Source organism: Ursus arctos, unplaced genomic scaffold, assembly GCF_023065955.2.
Source record: "Ursus arctos isolate Adak ecotype North America unplaced genomic scaffold, UrsArc2.0 scaffold_19, whole genome shotgun sequence".
NCBI lineage: Eukaryota > Metazoa > Chordata > Mammalia > Carnivora > Ursidae > Ursus > Ursus arctos.
In genome coordinates this window covers 55,382,086-55,401,069 of record NW_026622863.1, presented here as the reverse complement: position 1 = coordinate 55,401,069, position 18,984 = coordinate 55,382,086, and the positions used below count along the sequence as shown (strand labels likewise).

Below are 18,984 nucleotides of genomic sequence, written 5' to 3'. Positions count from 1 at the left end.
TCCTAGTCCTTTGTGTCAGGAGCCTTTCAAAAACTATGAGCTCCTACTTGGAGACCAATCCCTGACTTTTCCTTCTCTGCTTTCAGGGGGCCTCCCCTCCCACACACTATCACAAATTCAGCTACGGCGGAGGAACCGTGTGCTGCACAGACCTGACCCTCCCAGACTCACGGAGCAGAGACCCTGTTACCTCTCCTTGCACCAAAAACTATACTCAACTCTCATAAATTAATGGGAAGCCCTCGTGCTTATCCCTGGCCTCACTTAGAATCACCTGGAGCCCTTAACTAACAGGACACTGTCCTTTCCACCCATACCAACAGACAGAACCCGAGGAGGAGGGCACCAGCAATGATCGGTTTTGAAACTCCACACGTGATCCTATTGGGAAGCATCTGGGGGAGGTGACCAGGCAAAGGACAGCAACCAAGCCTATGATTGCTATCCAGATTTAAATCCATGCCTTTTCCACCGATCAGAGTTTCCGGAGATTTATACATTCTCCCTCTTTCCGCTAAGCAGAGGGAGACACCCTTACAAATGGAGCTTTCCCTTATAAATGCAAATATGTCTTAGAAAAGTAAACATACTGGGTTTCAGAGCTTTTCCTTTGTCTGCTGTTTCTTTAAAATAACAGCCTAGTGGCGCCTGGGTGGCTCAGCTGGATGAGAGTCAGACTTGATTTCGGCTCAGGTCATGATCTCAGGGTCATGAGGTCGGGCTCTGCTGAGCAAGGAGCCTGCTTAAGATTCTCTCCCTCTCCTCTGCTCCCCCCTTCCTCCCCCCCAGCTCACTCATGCTTTCTCTCTCAAAAACAAAAAGAACAAAAACAAACAAATAAAAAAACCAGCAGAAAATAATCCTTACGGTGAAGACACATATTTTGGGATGGTAAATGTTCCTCTTAAACAGGCAAATGTTTATTTTCCTAAGTAACTGCCAAACAGTTTTCCAAAGTGAACGTATTTTTTACACTCCCATCAGCAATATAAAAGAATTCTAATTTCTCGATATTTTCATAGAAATGCGGTGTTATCCCCTTCCTTTATTTTAGCCATTCTAGAAAATATTGAGTGATTGCTCACTATAAAATATGAAGTGGTCTTAATACAGTTATTCTGGTGACTCAAAGTGAAACCACTTAAAAGCATAATGTTGAACAAAAATCAAAATGGCTGCATTAAAATGTCAGCAAGGCTTGATATTAAACTAAGTATCCTTTTTCCTCTCTTCAGAAACCTTCCCTTCCCCCTTCCTTCATCTTGTTTTTTTCTCCTCCCTCCCCCACCCCAGGAATCCAGTACCACTCTGAAAACCTGGTGAATAAGGCCGGCAGCACAGACACAAATCCTGTCGAAACCGGCCAGATCCTGTATTTCCCCACAAACCCCCAGCCCCTTCCTCCGGGTGGGCTCGCAGTTTTGAAGGCCCTGACCTGCTGCAGCCTTGTCTGCCTAGCAAAGCAATAAAGCTGTTGTTCCTCTCTATCCCCAACTCTGTCTTCACATTATATTTTGGGTCTGAAGCACCAAGGTCAGTTTTCAACAACAGAATGAGTGTTAGGAGAGGAATCCATTTTTCTCCATCTGTTCTCAATTCTTTGGCCGGTCTAATAAATTAAACTGCTATAACACAGATTCACAAAAGGAAAAAAATAATTTCTTAATTATGGGAACCTAAAAGATGACGAGGCTCAAAGACAGGAAATTGATGCTTACATGCCACCGTCACTTGAGAAGGGGATACGGATTTAGAATTTCAAAAGGGGGTAAGCACATTCACAGGAAAAAGGAAAGAGCAAATGTTTATCAAACAACACTCTGCCACACCAGACAGGCAACTCTTCATAATATAAAAAGCTAATGTCTGATACTAGCTAGATTACTCACAGGAGTTCTGCCATCTCATTCACTCTTGGTATATAATCAGCCTCACAAAAGAAGGAAATCCTTCCATTTGCAGCAAGAGAATAAACCTAGAGGATCTTTTTTAAGTTACCTAGAAGCCCTGCCAGCGCCCCTTTGCCCAACTTCACAGTCTTTAAATGTTATTAGCCTGCACCTTTAGCATGTGTGATTGATAAACCAAACCTCTTTGTGTATCTATAGATCATGCATTGTTTCCTAGGAAGACTTGGATCAGAACCCTCTTGCACAACCCCTCTCCCCAGGGGCACGAATACACAATCTGCAAGAACGTCTCTAGCTGACACCATGGAGTCTGCAAGCAGCAAGACGTGTTACAGATTACCGGGCTCCTCTTTTACCGATTACCAGCCTCAAGCTCCTTTAAAACTCGTTGGACCAGGCCGAAATTTTGGAAGTGGCTTTTGAACAAGACTCTACCTTCTTCCCAAACGGATGCCCTCCTGAATAAAGCTCATATTCCCTTCCAGTCAAAACTCGTGTCTTGAGTATTAGCTTTTGGAACAACCAGCAGCCAATCTTGGTGTTTTTTGTTTTTTCTGGTAACAAGATTATTGTGTGATCATTCACTGCATCCAGTGGGAAAGAATTCTTGAGATATTTAAGATGCAACTTAGTAAGTTTATTTAAGTAGCAGGGGAACAGGACTCCTGGGCAGAAAGAGCTGCACTTCCGGTTGCATAAAGCTGGTGGTTACTATGCTCAGTGCTCAGGGGGAGGGGTCATGCAGGAAGTATTAGATCATAAATGTTTCTTCAAATTTCTACTTGTAAAACTACTTTTGCAAAATTTCTCTGGTGCTTATCGTTCAGTTCAATATTAATTACGGGTGAGAGGTACAGGCAGTCATGAGGCCCTTTAAGAACACAGCAGTCAGCTACATTTGATTCTTATCAAAACTATGCAGGCTATAGGTCAGCTCTCTGGGCTAAAGGTGAACATTTTTGTTTCTGTTCCTCATCATTCACCTCAGACCAATTTTCTGTCCTTAAATACTTAAGGTTGTTGAAGGGTGAAGGGCTCATATTGTGTAACTTCTTTAAGGTGACACGGGTTGTAGAGATATCTGCACCCATGCATTGAAACTGGTCCCTATCGGTCCCTATGTGTAATTTTACAGAAGGCCATTATTGTAGAGTCCAGAGGGGACACTGCGGTGAATTAGTTTTGAGTAGTCAGTATGATCTGTTGGCTGGGTAAAGGAGTCAGGAACTGCTTGTACAAATCTCAACAATAGGAGACAAAATAGCAAAAGAGAAAAGACATCAAAATTACTATGAAAAGTCAGAAAAGCAGTGGAACAGAGAAAGAACAATGGAAAGAGAGAGAGAGAAATCACAAAACGGACTCTTAAGGATAGAGAAAAAACTGATGGTTGCCAGAGGGAAGGTGGTAGGGTGAAGGGTTAAACACATGATGGGAATTAAGGACTGCACTTGTGATAACCACTGGGTGATGTATGGAGTTGTTTAACCACCGCATTGCACAGCTGAAACTAACATAACACTTCATGTTAACTAACTGCAATTAAAATCTTAAAAAGTCAAAAATAAAACGTGGTGGCAATCCATTAAAATACTGATGTATCTTTACAGTAGCAATAGACAGATGCACAGAATATTAGTTGATATGGCTGAAATGAAGAAACCCTCCCAGATATCAGGAGAGGACAGCTAACTTTTCCCTAAAAGGGCATATGATTGTACATCGACATTTCTTAAAATTACTTCAGGCCTGAAAATTATTGAAATTATGACTCCTAGGTCATTATATCAGAACAAGAATGCTTCTTGAATGCTTGTAATCTGTATTTTCAACAAGGATCATACAGTGGATTTGAAATGCATAATTTATTCTGTGTATGATCCTAAGATATTTTAATGACAGAACATATTGGTTTTTAATGTGTTAACGCTGATAGGTAATGAATGATGTATTATCCCACCACCAATATTAACCTACCTCACCTTAATTAAAACTGTAGACAACAGATGGTATCTACCACCCATCTGATAACGCTGATGTAATATAACTAGTAATCCATTTTCTCAGTGACCTCAGACTTAAATAACGTGTGGTTGTATTTCCAACCCCCACCCCCCTCCCCTCTGTGGCCCTGTTTGTTTCTCATAGTCCATAGTTTATCTATTACACCGGTTTCTCCTCCTCGTAACACCCGGGACTCAACATGGATGTATTGTAGATTATACAGGGGCTGCTGACAGTTGAGGTAAGCCCCTCCATGATGGGGTGCTCCTTGGCATCCTGTTTGTGTAGTCAGCTGGATTACAGGGGACTTGAACTGACACCGGCCCTTCTCACTAGTGCGTTCCCTAAACAACACTCTGCAGAGTGACACGTTACTATAACTTCTGCTAGGACACCTCAGCCACTGCCCTTGTGAACAACCATCCCCACTGGAGCCCTAGACAATCCCCTTGTGCACACTTAAGAGAAGATTCCCACACAGTTGACCTAAATCTGTTTCAGTTTCAATAGGTCAACCTGGACTTACACAGGAACTCCAAAGCACTCCACTCACGGATCTGAATAAAGAATTGAGCCCCTCCAAGATCTACAAAGAACTTCTCAAACTCAATACACAAGAAACAAATAAACAAATCAAAAAATCGGCAGAAGATACGGACACTTTTCCAATGAAGACATACAAATGGCCAACAGACACATGAAAAAATGTTCAACATCATTAGCCATCAGGGAAATTCAAATCAAAACCACACTGAGATACCACCTTACGCCAGTTAGAATGGCAAAAATAGACAAGGCAAGAAACAACAATTGTTGGAGAGGATGTGGAGAAAGGGGATCCCTCCTACATTGTTGGTGGGAATGCAAGTTGGTACAGCCACTCTGGAAAACAGTGTGGAGGTCCCCTAAAAAGTTAAAAATTGAGCTACCCTATGATCCAGCCATTGCACTACTGGGTGTTTACCCCAAAGATACAGATGTAGTGAAGAGAAGGGCCATATGCACCCCAATGTTCATAGCAGCATTGTCCACAATAGCTAAATCGTGGAAGGAGCCGAGATGCCCTTCAACAGATGACTGGATTAAGAAGCTGTGGTCCATATATACAATGGAATATTACTCAGCCATCAGAAAGAACGAGTTCTCAACATTTGCTGCAACATGGACGGCACTGGAGGAGATAATGCTAAGTGAAATAAGTCAAGCAGAGAAAGACAATTATCATATTGTTTCTCTCATCTATGGAATATAAGAACTAGAATGATCGGTAGGGGAAGAAAGGGATAAAGAAAGGGGGGGGTAATCAGAAGGGGGAATGAACCATGAGAGACTATGGACTATGAGAAACAAACTGAGGACCTCAAAGGAGAGGAGGGTGGGGGAATGGGATAGACCGGTGATGGGTAGTAAGGAGGGCACGTATTGCGTGGTGCACTGGGTGTTATACGCAACTAATGAAGCATCGAACTTTACATCAGAAACCGGGGATGTACTGTATGGTGACTAACATAATATAATAAAAAATCATTAAAAAAAAAATTGAGCCCCATGTGAAAACTCCAATTTGTCTTTTAAGATGGATTCTGTCAAGAACCTGAATGGTCCTGGAAATGGTCTCCCCCCTAGAGGCTGCAGAGAAAATCCAATTCCTCATGAAACTGACTTTACAGGACCCTAAACAGAAACTCAGCAAACCCACTGAAAGGCAGACATATAAGCAGCAGAGTATTCTTTTTTAAGCTTCTAAATATGTGGAAATTGGTTAAAGTTGGAAAACATCTACACATAGGCATAACTTTAACTGTAAAATAAAATTATTCATTTTTAATTTAAATAAAGTAAAAGTCCCCTTTCATTGCCCCCAGTCAGTAATAGTTTGACCTTCAGATATAATAGCTTATCAGTTTGAGGTGTATCCTCCTTCTTGTGCAATTTCAGAGGGTACGTGAAGTTCCATTTGAAATTGTGTAACACACACACAAACTAAAATATTTTGTACTTCCTTTAATGTTTACATAAATATTGTCATATCAAACTTACTGTCAATCAAATTGCTTTCCTTAACCAATCCAAATATAAAGGTGGTGTTTTCACACCAGTAGAAATGGATTTACTGTATTCCTAAAATACCTTATCTGGTGGTAACTGTCAATATAACACCCTTGTTGAAACACCTCCTTTTTTACACATTTACATACTTAAATGTATCTGTCTCCTACTATCACATCATATCATGAAATGTGGATCTTTGATTTATATACATGTGACCTAACTGGATGGTTCCTGGACGTGAAATTGTTGCACCATCATGACTGCATTTTTACAAGGAGTGAACAATTACTGAACTACCCTTGCAAATGAATTTAAAAAAAAAAAGGCAGAAAAATCAGTAATAGCCTACCAACTGTGTTTTCACTGTTAAATTCAACAGGGAAGCCATTGACTCAGGTGGCTCTAATGCCTCGGTAGCCTCTATAACCAAAGCACAACTTAATTCACAGTCACTGTATTGGAAAGGAAGAAAATGAACTTAAGAACAAAGAATTACAGTCAACTAAGCTTTCCAAAAATAAGGCAACTATTTAAGACATACCGAATTAAACACTGTCCTTGCTTTGCTTCCGTATCCTCTCAATAAAAACCTCACCCGAAGCTCCTACAGGTGTGACGTCCCTACTAATTATTTGTTAAAGATAAGTAGCTTGATTTTTATTTATGTTTCTATTTATTTATTTTATGTATTCATTTTTTATTTATATTTTTTCATTTAATTAACTAATTAATTAAGAGGGGGAGGCAGAGAGAGGGAATCTCGACCAGACTACGTGCAGAGCTCTGCCAGAAGCCCAACGCCAGTCTTGATCTCACCACCCAGAGATCATGACCTGAGCCAAAACCGAGTCGGAGACCCAACCAACTCAGGTTGGTTCCCTATGCCTAACAAATTGAGTAGACAAATTAAATGGTCAAATTAACACTTGAAAATTTCCATGTACATTACTTCACCTTTTAAGATCACAGTATTACCTTTCATTTTGACCAGTTTCTCAAGTGGCCTAAACACCTTGAAAACGTTGCATGGTGGCGGAAGACCCAGTGCAACAGGTGCCCCCCACCCTGCTCACTTTTGCACATGCGCACAACATACCAATGCGACTCTGCCCTCGCTTCCGCAGACTTCACCCTTGGTAATGGCTTCCCACAGCGCCTGCGCAGATAGAGACGCCTAACAAGTGCTGCACATGCGCACAGAGCACTTGGGGGGGGGGGCGCACACAGCTTCTCTCTGGGCCCAAGCCTGCAGTTTTGTGTTCCTCCCTTCACCAGCCGGGGCTCCAGAGCACCACACCTGAATCTCATCTCAACCAAGCTCACACGTCTGAGTTTGTGGTTCAGGCAAGCTAGGACCAGTCTATGGATGGACCAGTCCTCCTTCTGACTAATGTTATCACACCGAGAATATTTGACATCATCTCCCTTCCCTATTGCCAAAATGACACACATGCACGCACAGAGAATGCAGGTGAACCCCTCAAGATCCCGCGTACAGCACCTGCCACAGTGCAGAGGAACCCAGAACGGGGGGGGGGGGGTGGTAAGGGACTGGACATCCACCATTACGCTGTGCAATATGAACGCAGAAGGCGCCCATCAGTCCCACCTCTCCAGCGACCTTCTGACACCCTAGATTCCGGATTCATTTTCGGGGCTAACGCTATTGTGGACAAACCTCAGCTGCCTCAGAATTCGCATCGGGAATAGTTCTTCTGCCTAAATGGGGGTTGCAGAGCCTAACACAGAATTATCATCTCAGATTTTGTATAAAATGAGCTGAGACCATGAAATTGCCCTCCACGGCTCCACCGCCAGTCTCTGTGTCTCCCTTCGCAGAAAAGCTCAGAGAACAGAGTTCCTGGCAGCTCCATCTGGGTGGCCCAACCTGGCATTCACGCTTTCCTGAGCCCCAGACTCGGATAAAGCAGAGTAAAGGACTAAACATTTAGGGAGTCAGTTTCACATGTCTGGTTGAAACAGTGCTTCCAAGTTAACAGGTAACATCCCACCTTCCATTCCTGAGATGTCCATTCACAGTCCACACATAAAATTAACCAAAGACATAAATGCAAATGATTGATGAACCAAATTATACCCAGAGCCCCTAATCCACCCTTCCTTTCTCCCAGTCTGCTCTCTATATTTGTGCTATCATGGACAACATTATTTTTAAGATTAATGATAATGAACAAGAAGAGAAACAATCTCTACAATTCCAGGGAGGCGTACCCAGCATCCAAATGCTGCTGGGAATAATGAACATATAGTACCCAATTCCCAGGGCTATAGAAAGATTAACTTCCATAATGTATGTGAGATTCCCAGCACAGTGTCCTGGGCCCAGGGCCTCCTAATAAACATGGAGCATGTAGTAGGTGCTCAATGAACATTCCGTTCATGAATCAGCACGTGCTATTTCTCCCAAACAGCCTTGCTCAGACAACACAACTTTATCCAGTCCCTTCCCAGCTTGCAGGGGATGAGAAGAGAGGGTCATCTTTCTGGGAGATGTCAGTCTTCACGGGGAATGGCAGTATGTGTGTTGACACAGGATGATTGGGTATAAGGGACTCAGGTTTGATCTTCCGCTTTCTCAGTGCTACTGGAAATGACGTCTGGGGACAGCAACCTCAATGGTTGTTAAAAACACAAGTTAATGGGCTTCATGCAGACCTGGGAAGTAGTGGTATCTGAGTGTGGCGCCAGAGAATCTGTTTTTAATGGAACCTCAAATGGTTTGTATATACATGAGATTTTTTTAAGTTTATGTATCTAAGCAATCTCAATACCCAACAAGAGACCTGAACTTGTGACCCCACAATCGAGTCTCATGAGCTACAAACTGAGTGTATGTATACCACTATACATACATGAAAGTTTGGAAAGCAATGTTTACAAAAGTCATTCTCAGCTTTGGCGTCGTTAGGATCCCCTGGGTAGATTTTAGAACTACCATCTCCAGGGTCCCATCCTCAAAGATTCTGTCACTTAGTCAGTGATAAGGGCTAGCATCAACTCGGTCTTAATGACTGGCCCAACTTATTCCACTGTGAGGCCAATGTAAACACTGCAGCTCCCAGGTACATTTCTGAGGAAAGACCACAGGGTCTCATCAATGGGGAAGCCTCCATGGGGAGAGCTGCTCTATGTAAGTTTGGATAGGGGAGGGTCAGTCTACCCCACATTCCTGATGTTGTACCAGAATGTGTGTGTGTCTCCAGGAGACAAGTACACCCCCAAAAAAAGAGAGGAGTAAAAGACATTGGGGCCTCCACTTGGAAACTCCCTAAGTGTACAGTTTCACATGCCTCCACAAGCAACGGAACAGCAATCAGATCACATATACCGCTCACTGGCCCTGGGGATGGTTGTTTTGGATTTCACCATGAATGCCATGGAAGACATTGGAAGAGAAGGTAAGTCCTTAGGATATAGGAGCATGTGAAGAACGAGACAGGAGATGTCCCTCTGTGACCACCAGAAAAATAAACCTTGGCTTCCAGGATCATTCCATTCAAGCAGAGCTCCCCAAAACACATTTTATTTTTTTAAAAGATTTATTTATTTACTTGAGGGAGAGAGACAGAGCATGTGCGAGTGGGAGGAGAGGCAGAGGGAGGAGGAGAATCCTCAAGCATTGGGGGCAGAGCCCAATATGGGGCTGGATCCTAGAACTCTGATCATGACCTGAGTAAAATCAAGAGTCAGACACCAACCAACTGAGCCACCCAATGCCACCAAACCACATTTTAAGGCTGTTTTCTCCTTTGACCCTCAACTGTGTCATCTGCTTCATTCATTCCCACCTACCTGGGTGTGTGACTATTGTCTCCTTTCTCTTCATACGGCAGGGTTCTCTACTTTTCTAAAGAAAAAGGCCAAAAACAGCCTAGAGATAGCAAGACCTACTTATAAAAAAAGGAAACATGACTCTTGCTGGAGAATCTTCAATTTGAAATCCAGCACTATGCTCAGTAGAGAAGAGAGCACATTATAGAAGGATATAGAAAATTATTTCTCCCAACGCTCTTACTGATGGCCACTTTAGAACACATAGGAGCATTTTCAATGTTTTGGTCCTTAACTTCACTTCCAAGTACTACTGAATCAAAAATAAGGAATAGATGTCTCATTTTAAGATTCTATGCCACTTAGTTTCTAGAATTATCACTAAACTAGAGTGAAGGTTACAGATAATCTCAGCAGAGGGGAAGGTTAAAGTCAAGACAGAACATCATGAATACTTCCTTCTGTACACCAACAAAAGCCTGATTATTTCCTTGGAATGATGTCATTTGTCATTTGTGATGAGTTACAATATAGAATTTTAAGACACTTGAACATATAGTAATTATACTATACTTCTTTCCTCTTCCTGAAAATAGAAAAGTAATAAAGGAGAGAATGCCTGTAATGCTATGAAAGATAAAATGGCAAATTACGAGAACAAGGAATAATTTATAACCTTTATTTGCAAAGACTAGGATGTCCAGTAGACAAAGGTGAGAGCCTTCATTTTCTCAGGGAACTGGCAGAGAGACCCTGAACCAAGTGAACAAAATTAACATCAACTGTAATAAGACAAATTGATTTCAGTGGCCTGAAGCACAAGGAAGGACTCGTCACTGGGATAATGCTTACAAAAATTTAAAAAATCAAATGTTTATATGATTCCAATCACGAAAATATAGCAGTTTTCTGAATTTTCTGAAATTTCGAGCCGCAGATTGCTCCCATGTCCTGTAATCTTTAATATTTTTTAATAGTCTTTCATTGAAGCGATCTAGACAGCAAGGCTCTCTTTGTCAGAACACTGACTTATTCTGGGCCCGACAAGTGTCTGGTTTATTTGTTCATGTTCATCTAGTTTACATAGACTCAGGCCTCACCCAGGGAGAACCTCAATAGTATTTATTCTCCTTCTTTACTGGGGTCCCAAAACCTGACCCATCTCCAGTGAGAATCTTGGGTATCAACACATCCCCATATTGATCTGTTACAGAGGGAATATTTCAATAGTTGCAGGTCATGAATTCATGGTAGGAATTCTTCATGCTGCATAGAAAACCCGGTTGGAGAGAATGGAGAGACAGCACGGGGATGGAAGGGAGGAATAGCCTAAAGGGCTGACTTGACTCTCATTAAAAGGATAAGTAGTCCAAACATATTTGCTAGGCAGGACCACCAGAAGTAGAGAAGCAAATGTTTGCGAGTTCTAATACATGGCCTTTCAGTAAGAAATAAAGACACAGCTCTAAGCTAAGTCAAGACAAGATTTACCCAAGAAGCAGCCATTTCTGCCTCTTCTTTCTGTTCTAGGTTTCTTTCTAGAGTGATACTAGGTACAGAAATCACAGCACAGCTTCTTCACCTGCTATCATCAGCTCAGAGCCAGAAGGATATTGAAATGCACAAAAGGCCACCCTCTTCCTTTGTCACAGGAAAGATTCAGAAAAAAGGAGGTCCTATGTGGACACTTAATGTGAGTTTCTCCATCCTGGTTCCAGATGTCCTCCCCTCCCACAGCCAGCCACAGATCCTGCCACAGCACGGGGAACGTGGGCTGCACTGACCTGCCCCTTTCAAATGGAAGGCCGAACACTCTGGTATCCTCTCTTCAACTGAAAGCAGCTCTCACAACTGTATCCGTGACTCCGTGTGCTTCACCCTGGTCCACCTGAGAAGCACCTGGAGCACAGAGGTAAAGCAGCACTGATGCTCTCACCCTGACCAATAGACAGACTCTGGCAGAGGGCGCAGGTGATGGTGGTTCTGAAAACCCACCCTTTACTGTAAACCCAGGCTGATAAGCAATGATGTGCTTTCAAGTTTGAACGTGCATAGAAATCATTTGGTGTCCAGGTCCCATAGAAGAAATGGTGATTCTGCAGGTTTGTAACGGGGTCTGAGAATTGGCATCTGTCATGAGTTCCTTCTTAGTGGGGACGCTGCTCCCGGAGACCCACGGTTAGTGGCCACACTGGAGAACGCAGGCACAGCACATCTGAGCCCCCCACACCCGCCACCTTATGTCAACACAAACAACTCCTGCTGAGTTCCCAGGAAAGAGTTTACTATTTACTTCTCACTGTTGTGAGTTTACGGTCGGTTCCCAGCAAAGACCACCATTGCCATCCTGAAGGACCACATGCTTTCACAGCACTTTACAGTTTACAAAAAGAAGGCTAGTGAGCGCTCATGTCCGAGCAAGTCTCTATTTGGAAAGCAATGTGTATACGTTGGTTACGGCAATGTTGATTGAGCACTGATTTTCTGTTCCCCAGGAAGTTATGGTGCACCGTGTTGCACATACGATGTGACGTCATCCCCATAATACCCCACGCGCTGGGCACCAGGTGTCCTGTAATAACCATGAAGATGTACGTACTGGGCCCCACCTATGTGCTTCATCTTCTTTTTCCTTATTGATTAAAAAAATTAAAGTTTGTATGCTACAGGAGCGAAATATGATGAATGGAAAAATAGAGAAAGGAAGGGTAGATTAGTAGTTCCGAGAGATTTCTTTGTTGGGCTTACATGTTCTTAACAGGATAGAAAAATGTTTGAGTTTACAAGGAAATGCCAGTTTTCCTGAACTTTGTATACTCTCATTAGCAATATAGGATCATTTTAATTCCTCCACATTGGTGTTACCAATTTTATTTCATTTTTCTTCAAATTTAGTTATTCTAGCAAATAGGAAGAGTCATTTTCCTGTAGTGTCCCTGTTTTCTAGGAGGAATGGTTAAAGAAAATGTGCTATATACACTAGAACATTATTTATGATTCAAAATATGTATTATAGAATATATTATGTATCATAAATAAAATATCAAATATACTATAATATCAATCTATACAAAATTCAGCCTTAAAAAAAGAAGAAAAACACCCTTCCATTTGGACAATGTGGGTGAGCACAGAGGATGGTATGCTAAGTGAAATAAGCCACACAAAATGCAAATACTGTATTATCTCAATTATATCTGAAATCTAATAATATTGAACTCCTAAAAGCAGAGTAGAATTTTGATTCTAGGACATGGCTGAGGGCAAAGTGGGAGACGTTGGTCAAATGGCACAAAATTTCAGTTAAGCAGAATGAATAAATTCTGGAGATCCAGCGTGGTGACTACACATAATTCTATGTCTATTACACATGATATCTGCTAAGAGAGTATTTCTTCAATGTTGTCAACAAAAATTAATTTAAAAATCAGAAATAAAACATCCTAACACTATGAGATTAATTAGTTAGATTGCTTTAATCATGTCATAATGTATACATATATTTATGTTTTGTGACTTGAGCAACTACTGAATCTGCGGGAATGGAAAACAGGATTCTGGGTGAAAGGATGGTGAAGCACACGATTTAAGGATAAAAAACAGAAATGAAGGCACTAAAATATATAGTCCTTTGGCCCCATTTATTGGATTCTGGGTTTTGGGAATTGTGAGCACCAGCCCTGGAGAGATGAAACCAACAGCCCCTCAGAATCTGATTTCTTCAAATCTGTCTTGGGAAGGGAGGGGATCCCAGAGCCAGGCCAGACCAGCACACAGCCTCAGAAGGGGGTGGATCTGGTTTGAGCTAGTGGGGAGCTGACTGTAGGCTCTGATCTCCCTGCCTCTGGGGGTACTTCTAGGCCTGTCATTCCTAAGCCTTCCCAAAGAAATTCAACACCCAGTGTTCATATTATTTTAATCTATTTTGTCTCTTGTCTATTCATAAAATAAAATGAAAAGCAAGTTAACATAAATGCTCAGAATTTTCAGGGAAAATTATATTAGAAAGCTTTATTCTTAATAAAAATGTAAAATAAATGCTACTACTACTGCTACTAAAAACTCTTTGGTCCATGGATGACCCATCAGGGGTGACACCAGAACTCAGCATAACACAGAGAGGGAACTGGCCCAACTGAAGCAAAGTCCCCTGTAAACCACCTCTTCCTCACATTGACTCCACAATCCTGAATTCAACAATGAACCCATTTGCTCTAACCTAAAAGTTCCTGAATGGTAGGCATCATGACTCTTCATCTTATTTTCTAATGACCAAATGCCACGGAAATAATCAGGTTCTATCTGTTTGCATCTAGACACTTGTTCTGTCAGTGTTCTTTGTCACAGTATGAAGAACCTGGAGTACCTCCCTCTGGGGTACCGCAAAGGAGATTCCTTCTATGGAGAGAGGGAGGACCCTGGATGACTCATTCTTCTTTCTCTGAGATGGAAGCAGATTCAGATTCTGGTGCCAGTCTAACCCCAGTCTACACAGGACATCCCTAAATATTCCAAAGAGTCCCTGGTTCTGGAAAGAGTGTCCCCAGTGAGACTGACCTGTTAATGCCCCCATAGGGATTCAGGGAGCAGAAACCTTAGGCTGCATCTGTACCATCAGGTAGGTCATAGACCTGTCCTGGTAGATCAGTATCCTCTGATGCAGGTGTGATATATCCTGTTCCCGGGCAGGGCTCTCTGGTATAAGAAGTCTCTACTTCAGTTAACACCGTTTACAGGTAGCTGTAGTTGTGGTCATGATTCCAGATATTTTGTGGGTTTTAACCTTGCAGTGTTAAAAGATCTTCCCCCTCTGGAGTTTGCATCTAGGCAGGACCTAGTGTGGTAGGTTTTAATGCCTATGCTTGTTGCCACTTAGAGATTCCGCACTGACCATTAGGAGTCCCAGTTTTTTGAGGAACCATCAAATTTGTTAACCACCTTTGTGGAACTGTCTTCACAAGCCCACACCCAGGAAAATGTTAGGCAAATATAACATCTCATACTGAAAGATACCCATTCAGAGATATTTTGGGTATCTCTGCATTCTTTCAGGAGACACTGTTACATTACTGATTGGACTCTGACCTTACTTCCTGGACCACTAATACAACTTAATTGTATGGATAATTATATAATACTTTTAAAAAGGATTCATTATATTGCTATAATTATCTATTACTAGAATAGATTCTCTATATTATTCTCAATTTTACCTACAATGTCACTAGCTTGTAATTGTACATAACACTCTGTGAGGCGTGAATATATTAATGACTGACATGGAGGAAAACTGACTATATATTTCTCCTGAGATGAGGAAGTTTTCTAATTCATCCAGGGTATAGAGGAAGACCCGGATATAGAGTGGGTCATCACTCAGGAGAATAAAGGGGCTGATAGTCTACACATTCAATGTAATCCCTATCAAAACAGTACCAGTATTTTTCACAGGGCTGGAAAAAACAATTCTAAAATTTGTATGGAACCAGAAAAGACACCAAATAGCCAAAGTAATGTTGAAAAAGAAAACCAAAGCTGGAGGGAATCACAGTACCAGCCTTCAAGCTATATTCAAAGCTGTAGTCATCAAGACAGTATGGTACTGGCACAAAAATAGACACAGAGATCAATGGAAAAGAAAAGACAACCCAAAAATGGACCCTCAACTATAAGGCCAACTAATCTTCAACAAAGCAGGAAAGAATATCCAATGGAAAAAAGACAACGTCTTCAACAAATGATGTTGGGAAAATTGGAAAGCAACCCACAGAAGGATGAAACTGGACCACTCTTTTACACTATAATCAAAAATAAATGCAAAATGGATAAAAGACCGACATGTGAGATAGGAGTCCATCAAAATCCTAGAGAAGAATGCAGGCAACAACTTCTTTGACGTCAGCCTCAGAAACTTCTTACTAGATATGTCTCCAGAGACGAGAAAAACAAGAGCAAAAATGAACTACTGGGACTTTATAAAGATAAAAGCTTCTGCACAGCAAAGAATCAACAAAACTAACAGGGAACCTACAGAATGGGAGAAGATATTTGCAAATAACATATCAGATAAAGGGCTAGTATCCAAAATCTATGAAGAACTTATCAAACTCAACAACCAAAAAACAAAAAATCCTGTCGAGAAAAGGGCAGAAGACAAGAGCAGACATTTCTCCAAAGAAGACATACAAATGGCTAACAGACCCATGAAAAAATGTTCAACATCACTCATCAGCAGGGAAATACAAATCAAAACCACTACCTCACACTTGTCAGAATGGATAAAATTGACAACTTAGGAAACAACAAATGTTGGGGAGGATACAGAGAAAGGGGAATCCTCTTACATTGTTGATGAGAATGCAAACTGCTGCAGCCACTCTGGACAACAGTATGGAGTTTCCTCAAAAAGATAAAAATAGAACTACCCTACGAGCCAGCAATTACACTATAGGATATTTATCCAAAGGATATGAAAATAGTGATTTGAAGGGGCACCTACACCCCAATGTTTACAGCAGCAATGTCCACAACAGCCAAACTATGGAGAGAGCCCAGATGTCCACCTACGGATGGTAGATAAAGAAGATGTGGGGTGTGTGTGTGTGTGTGTGTGTGTGTGTGTGTGTATACACATCCGAATATTACTCAGGCATTAAAAAGAATGAAATCTTGCTATTTGCACCAATGTGGATAGTACATGAGAGTATTACCCTAAGTGAAATAAGCCAGTCAGAGAAAGACAAATACCATGAGTTCACTCATATGTGGCATTTAAGAAACAAAACAGATGAACACAGGGGAAGGGAAGCAAAAATGAAGTAAGATAAAAACAGAGAGGGAGTCAAACCATAAGAGACTCTTAACTACAGGGAACAAACCAAAGGTTGCTGGAGGGGAGGTGGGTGGTGGATGGGGTAACTGAGTGATGGGCATTAAGGGGGGCACTTGATGTAATGAGTACTAGGTGTTATGTTCTACTGGTAAACCACTCAATTTTACCCCTAACTATAATAACACACTATATGTTAACTAACTTGAATTTAAATAAAATCTTTAAAGAAATAGCCCTTCTAAAAAAAATGAATAAAGGTGCTGGCAATTCGGAAACATGCATTGATTAAGAACAAGTTGTTCGCTTCCCTCCACATAGTCTAGTGAAAAAGAGAAAAACTACAATAAGGGAAAGAGGGAGGGTATAAAAAATTGTAACAGTGCTTTCCATGACAAAAGCGTGGGGTAGCTATTTTCTCAGGAGAGGTTCTCAGTGTGGTATTATCCAATGAAAGTGTTAGCGGCCAGTTTGTGCATGTACAGAAGAAAACCAGAATGAGTCCTAAACAGAGAATATCTGAGGTACATCTGAACAGTATCCAAAGCCTATAATCTTTGTGATGTATTTATTGTTCTTCTTTTCCAGTACATACACAGGAACTGTGGTATTGACCAGCTCACACAGGATCCAACACAAGATATTGGGGGGGCCAAAGGAATGTAGGGCTGTTCCTTAATGCTTCGCCCACCTGGAATTCCTGGGACTGATGGTGATGGCTTGGAAGACACTCAAGGGGCCAGAGTTGTCAATGGACACACCTCTGGACTCTCTATGAAACTAGAAAATGAGTCTGTATCCAAAATCATGGAGAAAATGTTTCAAACCAAAAGCTGCCAAGGTGTCTGTGATTCCACCAGAAGGAATGACCAACACTTGGCTACATTCATATGACTGAGAAAAAACCTTTCAACCTTGCCCTGGTTCCACAGCAGTAAAGGGAAATCATGATGACGTAAGAGGTAGAACTCCTGCAGGTTTCCAGTAAAAATCTGGACCAGGAAGATCATTCCCAATGTCAAATTCTCAAATGCCAATTTCCGGGGTTCAATATTTACATTCACACACAGAAAAATCAGCAGGGAAACATGAGCTGTGGGCCATGTTTACCATGAAAAATGAAATAGACAAGGTTGACCAAAGTCTAAAGTAATTCTATCGTGTTTACAACATATGACCTGGTGTTACGAATGCTTTATTCTAATGATTTTAATGTTCATGATTTTATGCTTTTGGACTACTATTATTCCTTTTTTACTGTGTCAGGTAACAGAATACATACATATTGGGACTGCCCCTGATTTTGACACAAAGCTCCTAACATTCTTGTAAATTCCTAAGTGATAAGAACACTAGGAGCATCCATGTTCTAATATTTGTCTTTGAACTCTCCCTGACTCAGGGCTGCTAAAACTCTTAATTCCTAAGTGATAACAGCACTAGGAGTATCTCTTATTCTAGGAAAGTGGCTCTGGGTGGGCTCCTAGTTGGGCAATGGCCATGAGAAAGACCAAGCCATAATCAGAATCTTGGAACACTCAGCTTTTCTCCCCACACCCCTTAATCCAGAGAAGGGAGAAGTGCTGCAAATGGAATTATGACTGGTCATGAGTACATGAAGAAAGCTCCATAAAATCCCAATAGTATGGAGTTGGGGGAGATTCCAGACCAGTGAACACATCCACAGTGGGAAGGTGATACACCCTAACTCCACGGGGACAAAAGCTCCTGATCATGGGACCCTCCCAAATCTCACACTATGCATCTCTTCATCTGGCTATTCATCTGTACCCTTTATCATGGCCTTCATTTTTCTATTTTTTAAGATTTATTTATTTGAGAGAGAGAGAGATTGCATGGTGGGGAGGGGCAGAGGGAGGAGGGAGAAACTCAAGCCGACTCTGCGCTGAATGCAGAGCTCCACACAGGGATCAATCTCAGGACCCTGAGATCATGATCTGAGCTGAAACCAAGAGTAAGAGGCTTAACGGACTCTGCCACCCAGGTGGCCCTATAATAGCCTTTAATAAGCTGGTAAACATGTTTCCCTGAGGTTTGCAAGCCACTCAGCAAACTAATTGAACCCAAGTAAGACATTCTTGGAATCTCTAAACTATACCCAGTCATTCACAAATATGGGTAATAGCCTGAGCTTGTGAACAATATATGAAAGTATGTGTGTAAGGCAGGGGGAAGCCAGTCTTCTGGAACGGAACCCTTATCTGTGGGACCTGAAAATATCTCTGGGTAAACAGTGTTCAAATTAAGTTAAATTGTAAGACATACAGACAGTGCTGGAGACTTGCTATTTGTTGTGGGGAAAGCACCCCCACTCTGTATTTGTGACCAGAAGTGTCAGAAATAAAGTGCTCTGTGTAGTAAGAGGGACACGGAGCA

General features: G+C 41.7%; 1 protein-coding gene across 1 annotated transcript in view; it reads right to left on the bottom strand.

The window, feature by feature from the left end:
• Window positions 1–18,984, bottom strand: part of LOC113247438 (KRAB domain-containing protein 5-like) — a 342,457-nt gene that overhangs the window by 180 nt on the left and 323,293 nt on the right. The gene's annotated exons all lie outside the window — the stretch shown is intronic.